The following is a 10,136-nucleotide window of genomic DNA, read 5'->3' as shown; positions in this document are numbered from 1 at the left end:
ATTTGGCTTCTCTCTCTCTCTCTCTCTCTCTCTCTCTCTCTCTCTCTCTCTCTCTCTCTCTCTCTATTCCTTCTTTCTTTCCTTCTTTCATTCAATCTATCTATCTTTTTATTTCTCGTTTCTTCTTTCTTCCTTCTTATTTATCTACCTCTCTACTTCTTTCTACTTTAATCTTTTGATGTTTACAAATGTTTACTTCTTTTCTTCCTTCTCTCCTTCTCTTTTTCTGTCGTAAAATTTCCTACTGGTTTCTTTTCGCCTTATCTTTTTCTCTCTTACTTTTCTCTTTCATTATTTCTATTATGTGTTTGTTTATTTCTTCCGTTCTCCTTATTTTCCTTCCACTTGTTTAATTTCCTCACTTCTTCTTATTCATCTATTTCATTTTTCTAACATCTCATAGTTTTTTTTTTTTTTTTTTACATTTCTTCTGTTTCATTATCACTTATCATATTTCTCCTTTGCTCCCTTTCTCTCTTTCTGATCTTGCTCCTCTTTTCTTCGTTCCTCATTCTCTATAAACACTTTTTCTTTCTCACTTCTTTTCGTGTCCAAGACGGAAAATAAGTGTCGATAATAATAGTAATTTAATGAGTAATTGATGAGAAACACCTCCTTCCCTCTCTTCCCGTCTCCCTCTCTCCTCTTCTGCTTTCCTCGTTATTAGTCTCTCCATCATTCATCATTTGTACCCTTCTTGTTTCGTTATTTTTTATTTATTTATTTTGTGTGTGTGTGTGTGTGTGTGTGTGTGTGTGTGTGTGTGTGTGTGTGTGTGTGTGTGTGTGTGTGTGTGTGTGTGTGTGTGTGTGTGTGTGTGTGTGTGTAATTCACCACCACAGTCGCCTGCTGATCACCCAGCCAGTCTTCCCCATTACGGAGAGAGCTCAGAGCCCATAGACCGATCTTCGGGTAGGACTGAGACCACAACACACTCCACACACCGGGAAAGCGAGGCCACAACCCCTCGAGTTACATCCCGTACCTATTTACTGCTAGGTGAACAGGGGCCACACATTAAGAGGTTTGCCCATTTGCCTCGCCGTGTGTGTGTTTGTGTGTGTGTGTGTGTGTGTGTGTGTGTGTGTGTGTGTGTGTGTGTGTGTGTGTGTGTGTGTGTGAGCATCAACAACAACAATAACAGCAAAAATCAAGGAGAAAGAAGTAGAAGAAGGAAAAGAAGAAAAAGAAAAAAAAAAAGAAAAACGAGGAGAAAAACGAGAATTAGGTGAAAATTATAGGATGACGATGACAACAACAGCAGCAGCTAGGTGAAAAATTAGATGATGATGACAACGGCAACAACAACAACAACAACAACAACAGTAATGATAATTGAAGCAAAAAAGGTGTAAGCAAGCGATTGAATTTAAAGTACTAAAAGTTGGGCTGTTGTTGTTTTGGTAACTTCCACTGAAACTGAAAAAAAACTAGTTAGTGTGTGTATGTGTGTGTGTGTGTGTGTGTGTGTGTGTGTGTGTGTGTGTGTGTGTGTGTGTGTGTGTGTTATTGTAAAGGGGACATTGTGGGGTGGTGATAAGGTCAGTAGTTTTGCTTATAGAGGTGAGTGACTTATGGGGTTTACTTTTCCTGCTTATTTGGGGCTTTTAAGAATATATGATATGGAGGGGACTGGTCTTGTATCTACCCACCTGTTCTGGATCCAAGTGAAAGGACCGGGCTCGTCTGGTGGGGCGTGAGGGAACACAGTCTGGTGGAGGGAGAAGGTTATTGTGACTGGTAATATTTGCAAATCTGTGTGATAGATGACTGAGAAGAGAGAGAGAGAGAGAGAGAGAGAGAGAGAGAGAGAGAGAGAGAGAGAGAGAGAGAGAGAGAGAGAGAGCCAGCCAGGAGGGTTTGTTTGTTGGCTGTTTGGTTTGAGCTTAGGGTTATTCAGACTGCCCTTTTCTTCCCTCTTTGTGCGTTAGTTAGTGATAAAGACCAGGACGGGTAGCATTTGTTACATTCGGTATAGGACAAAGGCGGTGTATATCCACTTCAGTTCAACAGGAGAAAAGTTTGTGCATTTAAGACGTTTCATTTCAGACTCTAGGGATGGAGGAACGTAAAGGTTTTGCGTCCTGAGAGGTACTTTTCAGAAAACCAAGAAGCGTTAATAATGGTAAAGGGAAGGGGGTTGGCTGGATCTGTGTGGAACTCCTAAATAGTCTGGTTGGAAGATCATTGCGGATGGATGAGTGATTTTAATGTTGTGGTTTGGCTGGATGATAACAATTCTAAACCTGATGATTTTGCTTCTGAAGGATTTGTACTTTTTATGTTAAAGGCAACAAAACGTGCTAAAAAAAGTTAACAAAGAAAATAGCAAAAAGGATAAATGTGAAGACTCCCTCGTGAAAGAGTTCAAGTCATAGGATGGAGGAAATACAGAAGCAGACTGGGAATTTTTAGTATTGTTATATTGAAAGACAGTTCATCCTTGTTGTATGAATCTTTTGACACAAGGGAAGATTCATAAGGCTTTTGTAGTGTGTTGTCAGTGTTTTGAGCGGGAGAGTGAGTGACGGCAGGCTTGAGAGGTGGTGTGGTTGTTAGTTGGTTCAGCTGTTCTTCACATCCTTAGGTTTCGTCACCTCTGTTCATGTGTTGTGTGATCTCCAAAGACAAACTACAGTGAACAGAGGTTTGTGGCGCGATGTAATAAGTAGCAGTGCCCTCTCTCTCTCTCTCTCTCTCTCTCTCTCTCTGTAAAGAGAATATAAAAAGAAACTACACGATCGTAATCTTCTTCTTCTTCTTCTTCTTCTTCTTCTTCTTCTTCTTCTTCTTTTTCGTCTTTTTCGTCTTCTTCGTCTTCTTCGTCTTTGTCTTTTCTTCTTCTTCTTCTTCTTCTTCTTCTTCTTCGTCTTCGTCTTCGTCTTCGTCTTCGTCTTCGTCTTCCTCTTCCTCTTCGTCTCTTCGTCTTCGTCTTCGTCTTCGTCTTTGTCTTTCTTTGTCTTTGTCTTTGTCTTCTTCTTCTTCTTCTTCTTCTTCTTCTTCTTCTTCTTCTCTTCTTCTTCTTCATCTTCATCTTCTTCATCTTCGTCATCTTCGTCTTCCTCGTCTTTGTCTTTGTCTTTGTCTTTGTCTTCTTCTTCTTCTTCTTTTTGGTCTTCGTCTTCGTCTTCTTCGTCTTTGTCTTTGTCTTTGTCTTCTTCTCCTTCTTCTTCTTCTTCTTCGTCTTCGTCTTCGTCTTCGTCTTCGTCTTCTTCTTTGTCTTCTTCTTCTTCTTCTTCTTCTTCTTCTTCTTCTTCTTCTTCTTCTTCTTCTTCTTCTTCTTCTTCTTCTTCTTCTTCTTCTTCTTCTTCTTCTTCTTCTCTTCTTCTTTTCCTTGTTGTTGTTCTTGTTCACTTCATCCTCTTCACCATCGTCTTTTCTTCTTCTCACTTTTCATTCTCCTCTTCATTATACGACTTTCTTCTCCCACATCTTGACTGTTCTCCTTATTTTTATTGATCTCCTTACCCTCCTCCTCCTTTCCAGCTTTCTCCTCCTCCTCCTCCTCCTCCTTCTTATGATAGACAGACTACTTTGATACGCGGAGTAATGTATTGTTCTGTGTATGATGTACTGCGACCGTGGGTAGTGTTACTATACTGCTATTATAGTCCACCCTGCGGGACGCCACGGACGGCGCGCCGCATCTCAGTCGTTCCCAACGCAGTTTTGGGGACACTCACGCTCTGCCTGGCAATCCGCTTGCCTTCTCTCTTTGACTGGTTATACTGTCCTGCACAGCCAGTCTACCTCTACAATCTACTGTCTACAGTCACACTCCAGTGTTTAGACTGTAATTCTACATCACGCTTACTACAAGCTTCATCTAGCCGCTACCGTCTACAAGTCTCGCTCTGGCCACCGGCTACTTGTTAAGGCTCCACGGCTACTCGCTACCAAGTCTACCAAGCTTCAATACGCTTTGTATCTTACAATAAACAAAGGGAAAGGCCCCGGTGTTTCTCCTCAACCACACCAGAACATATGGATGGTGCCAGCGGTACCAGGACATCCTACTCCTCCTTCTCTTCCTTCTTCTCCTCCTCCTTCTCTTCCTCTTTCTCCTCCTCTTTCTCCTCCTCTTTCTCCTCCTCCTCCTCTTCCTTCTTCTGCCCAACATTAATCACGCTAATAATTAAAATTGGCCTAATTTATCGCCAGAACCCCACGGACTGAGTTACACCTGACCCCTTCGCTACTGTGTCTTAAGAGAGAGAGAGAGAGAGAGAGAGAGAGAGAGAGAGAGAGAGAGAGAGAGAGAGAGAGAGGGAGAGAGACAGATGAACAAAGAAAAACTCACATATAGATAGACTTAAGACTAAAACAAAGACGTGGAAAGCAAACAGACAAAGAAGATTTAAACATATATACATACATACATATATACATACATACTCGTACGTACAGACTAACAAGTAGGACATAAAAGAGACAAACAGATTGATAGACAAACATAAATACACACACACACACACACACACACACACACACACACAGAGAGAGAGAGAGAGAGAGAGAGAGAGAGAGAGAGAGAGAGAGAGAGAGAGAGAGAGAGAGAGGTCTTAATTTCCTTTCACCTTATTCTCCCTTTAACTCTTAGACGAACGACTGAGCCTCATTTGCATATTCATTCCCGCCGCCCATTCACTATTAGCTGTGTTTTTTGTGATCCCCTCTTGTGTTCCCTCCTCGGCGTCACTACGAAGGGAAAAGGGAAAGGGACTGGTATGGCGGTATTAACTTTTGTCATTCACTTGTTTATTACTAGTTGTGTTATGGTTTTTTATTGGGGGTTAAATTTATACGCTAATTCTTTTGTTATTGTTGGTGATGCTATTTATTTTTTTTTTTTGCGTGGTTTAGTGTGTGTGTGTGTGTGTGTGTGTGTGTGTGTGTGTGTGTGTGTGTGTGTGTCCCTGTCTTCGTCACTGTAGCTGGTCTTATTCTCGTGTTTTATCATTATTACTATTTTTATCATTATCACTATTATCATCATCATCTTCACCACCACCACCACCACCACCACCACCACCACCACCACCACCACCATCATCGTCATCATCGTCGTGGTCGTGGTCTCTATTTTTATGATAATCTTTTATTCATGTTCCCTTTCGGTGTCCTGTTAAAGAAAGAATTAATATCTGCTCCCTCCCGCTGATTGGATGGCCTCACCTTCTTCCTCCTCTTCTGATCCGCCTCGTCTTCCTCTTCTTTTCTTCTTTATCTTTTTAACAATTTTTCCTCTCTTGGTCTGCTTTGTCTTTTATCTTCTACATTTATTTCCCATTCTTGATTGATTTTTCTTTTTACATTTAGCGTTCTCTATCTTCATTTGTCGTCTTTCGTTAACTGTAAGGACAAAATTCGTATTACAGCACGCGTGAATTAATACGAAAAGTGCGAACATTTGCTATAGATCTTAAGGAAAAAAATATAATAAACAAAATAAAAACAACCTTAACCAAATGAAGCCGCAGAAAGATACAGAGAAATCATAAAAGGAAATATAATGGGAAAATATGGAATTAAAGAAGAAGAGAAGAGCAATAATGGATGACCTGAATGGAAACAGAAGACAGTGATTCTGCAGCACTCACAGAGAAGGCTCCTAAAAATAGCTGGTCTTACCAAAACAAGGCGACTTTTACAAGCTTACTCTGACTCTTACAAGCTTATTTCAATTCTTACAAGCCAACTCGCTGACTCTTACAAGCTTACTCCAATTCTTACAAGCTTATCCGCAGACTTATAAGCTTACTCGCTGACTCTTACAAGCTTACTTCAATTCTTACAAACTAACTCGCTGACTCTTATAAGCTTACTCCAATTCTTACAAGCCGATTTACAAGATTACTCGCTGATTCTTAAAAGCTTATTGGCCGATTTAAAAGCTTACTCGCTGACTTACAAGCTTACTCACCGACTCTTACAAGCTTACTCTCTTAGAAGCTTACTCTCTTACAAGCTTACTCCAACTCTTACAAACTTACTCGAAGTCTTACAAGCTTACTTGCTGACTTACAAGCTAACTCGCTGACTCTTACAAGCGTACTCCTACTCTTACAAGCTTACTCGCTTCCTCTTACAAGCTTACTCTAACTCTTGCAAGCTTACTCCCTGACTTATCAGCTTACTCTAACTCTTACAAGCTTACTCTAACTCTTACAAGCTTACTTACTGACTTAGAAATTTAGTCTAGCTCTTACATTCTTACTCGCTGACTACAAGCTTACCCGCTGATTCTTACAAGCTTACTCTCCTACAAGCTTACTCGCTGACTTACAAGCTTACTCGCTGATTCTAACATGGTTACTCGCTGACTCTTACATGCTTACTCGCTGATTTACAAGCTTACTCCAACTCTTACAAGCTTACTCCAACTCTTACAAGCTTATTCTAACTCTTACAAGCTTATTCGCCGACTCGTACACGCTTTTATTCGCTAACACTCTCATGGTTACTCGCTAACTCTTATAGGATTGCTCGCTGACTTACAAGCTTACTCGCTGACTCTTACAAGCTTATTCAGTGACTCTTACAAGCTTACTCACTGACTTAAAAGCTTACTCCCTGACTCTTAGAAAATTTAATCTCAATCTTACAAACTTACTGGTTTACAAGTTTATTTTTCAATGTATTAATGATCGTATGTTCCTCTTTCTACCATTCACTACCACTATTAGCACTACCACCATATCTTCCTCCTCCTCCTCCTCCTCTCGGATTCCTGTTCTCCGTTTCAGGATTCCTTTCACAGTCCTGAATTCTCCTCTTCCTCTCTTTTTTTTTACATGATTCCTTCCCTGCCAACATTGCTCTCCGATTTATCCATCCCCCTTCTCTCTCTCTCTCTCTCTCTCTCTCTCTCTCTCTCTCTCTCTCTCTCTCTCTCTCTCTCCTTTATTCCCTTCCGTATACGTGTCCACCAATTCCATTTCTGATTTCTTTCTCCTTTCATACTTATTCGTTCGTCCTTCCTATCTCCTCCTCCTCCTCCTCCTCCTCCTCCTCCTCCTCCTCCTCTCTCCCCTATGTGTGTGTATACGTGTGTGTGTGTGTGTGTGTGTGTGTGTGTGTGTGTGTGTGTGTGTGTGTGTGTGCGCGCAATCTTGAAATGGGTGACGCCGGTTCTCTTTATTCCTCTAACCCGGAATGGTCGCCTCAGGAATTTCGGTTCGGCTTCGTTACCTACATTCCCATTCCATGTTGACTCTACAGAAGGGCATGGGACGGGGACGTGGGGGAGGGAGAGAGGGGAAAGGGACGAATGGAGAGGAATGGGGGACAGGAAGGGAGGAGAAGGGAGGGGAGGCACGTGGAGTGACTGGACAAGGGGAGTGGAGGAGTGGAGTGGAGTATAGGGCATAGGAAACAGGAGGAGGTTGTGGGGTGGTTGTGTGAGGTATGGGGTAGTAGGAATGGAGGAGGAAGGAGTCAGAAATATAAGAGTGAAAGGAGGGAAAAGATAAGTGGAAGGAGGCAAAGGTAAGGGGATGATGGAGTGGAATGAGTGGAGAGTAATTAGTGGGGGAGGTGGAAGAAGGAAATTAAAGTGTGATCCTTTGACAGGCGTGAAAGGATGAGGGGAAGGATATAGAGATAGATAATGGTGGAAAGATCTAAGAAACAAATAAGAGGAGACAGAAGTAAACAAATGATGAAGTGGAATGAGAGGAGAGTAGGTTAGTGTGGAGGTGGAATGAGGAAATTAAAGTGAGATTCTTTGACTGACGTGACTTCTCAAGCTTTGTGTAGGTGTGAACTAAGTTTAGAGAAGTGATTGAGTGATTTCAGCCTTTTATCGTCTGTAGTGATGTTTTGTCAACTGAAGTCACGTGGATACTCAACTATGAACTATTGTCACTATCATGCAAACAATTATTAGCAGGTAAAATATGATGTGGCGGAGAAAATACGTCAAAGTTTCATGGCGTAAGAAGGTGAATTTCAGGTTTATTAGAATATGTACCCAGTGATTTTGTACCGTAGTTTTCAGCGTGGGGTACGCACGAAGACCACAAGGGTGCACAAACGTTCTTGAGGTATTGTCGTTTGTTTTAAGATGATAACCCGTATTCTTAAAAGTTTCACTATTTTGATTCGGCTGGTTTTAACAGAGTGAGATGCAAATTAATTCAATTGTCAATTGTGTTCGCAATGTATTTTTAGACTGTATCTCGTAATAACTATCTTTAGAGTGGGGTTAGTGGGTTTATCGTTTTCCTCTTGCAATTAACGATGCAGGATAAAGGTTAAATTACCACTCGTCACACCAAAACACCCATCACAATCCTTATGTTAAACCTTGTAACAATCAATGTAATAAGACACAAACTTTAGTAAATATTTTTTGTATGATTCTGGTAATAGTTTAACAAGTAACTACACCATCAGCGGGAAGAACATACATGAGAACCTGAACGATAATTTTGATGGCCTTTGAAAACAGTCTTGATGAGAAAAATCCATTATGGACTTTGGTGCCAAACTGTCTCGTACATTGTATGTCTGACTGATATGTTCTTTGTAATTGTTAGAGTAGACTTGTGCAGTAAGACTAGTTTTACAGTAGTCACGATGAAATTAATAGGAATGATAATAAAGAAGGTTGTGGGTTTTGTTCATAATCTGGGTGTGCTGGTACAGTACATTCGTGGTAAGATATGCAGTGAATTCCGTTCACTTCCACTGTGTTTTGTGTTTTTCTCTCAATAATAAGTACTCAGATCACTTGACAGTATCCATTCAGAACCCAACGATTCATAGACACTCACAACGCAGCACACACTAATGATGCGTTTTGTGTTCATCCTTGTCTTAAGTCCTCGCATCTGCTGGCAGTCTTCGTTTAGAACATGACGGTTGGTAAACACTTACAACACAAGCACTCACTGCCTGCAATCTTGTGTCCTCTCATCATCTGACAATCCCGATGCAGAACTGGGCAATTGATAGTCACAGCAAATCAGAGAACTTGAGGGTAAGAAGAAAAGCTAAATATAATGAAAGTGAACGTGGTAAATGACTTTTAACAAGTAGTAATAACAGATGTTATGAATTCATAAATCAGTGCATTTAATACAAAATTGACTGAGATCTTTATTCATTAGAAGAGGAAGGAATTAGGTGAAAGATTTGTGAAGTGAGCAGGGAACGGCATACAAAGAATGTAAGTGGGTATTGACAGCAAAGACGTCATAGAAACAAGGGAGAGGGAAAGAGGAGGGTGCGAGAATGGAGAAACCGGTGAAGAGAGAGGAAGCAAGAGTATAGAAGGGGTAGAAGAAAAGGCAAGAGGAAGAAGGACAAAGGGGAGAGAAAGGAGAAAGGAAAATATCCGGTTCTTTTTGATGTTGCTGTTGTAGTAGTTGTTGCTGTTATTGTATTTCTCTGTTTACTTCTATTTATTTATTTATCTATCTAGGCTGAACATATCAAAAACGTATTACTGATTATATGATTATTATCTGTTTTGTTTAACTTTCTCAATAAGTCCTTGTGTACGTGAACGCTCGCATACACACGTTTATAGCCATGTGTATGCGAGTGGGACGCTCTGACATAAAAGGAAAGGGAAACATTTACCTCCTCTCAACGCTATTGTACAAGTAGAAAAGGTTCATCCACGCGTGACTGGTCCTTGTACTGTGCTATATAGCGACCTGGCCTGATGCACCTCCGCTACCCACCTACTCCCTCCACCTGCCAGCCACCATCCACTCCCTTCCACCGTCTCCACCCTCTACTGTCTACTCCCACATGATGGACCTTGACGGGGTATCTCTATTGAAGACTAAGGACAGATTCATATTAAAGCAGATGATTCCCCCTTGAAAGAAAAAAAATATCAACTCTTACTGCTTTGGTTGTCCTTTGTTAGCATTGAGAAGACAATAAAGTTTGCTTCTTTTTTTTTTTCATTTAAGCTACATAGGTATTCAGGTAAGCGTAATACTTAAAGTTGCAGGTAGTTGTGGGATAACGGTCTTGCAAATGAAAGTGTTAATAACATGGCTGCTAGATACGATATATATGCAGTGGTGACGTGTGTGTGTGTGTGTGTGTGTGTGTGTGTGTGTGTGTGTGTGTGTGTGTGTGTGAGTGCATGGTTTTGTAACATTAGTAATGATGAT

Source organism: Portunus trituberculatus, chromosome 46 (genome assembly GCF_017591435.1).
Source record: "Portunus trituberculatus isolate SZX2019 chromosome 46, ASM1759143v1, whole genome shotgun sequence".
Classification (NCBI taxonomy): domain Eukaryota; kingdom Metazoa; phylum Arthropoda; class Malacostraca; order Decapoda; family Portunidae; genus Portunus; species Portunus trituberculatus.
Note: the sequence above shows the minus strand (reverse complement) of the source record.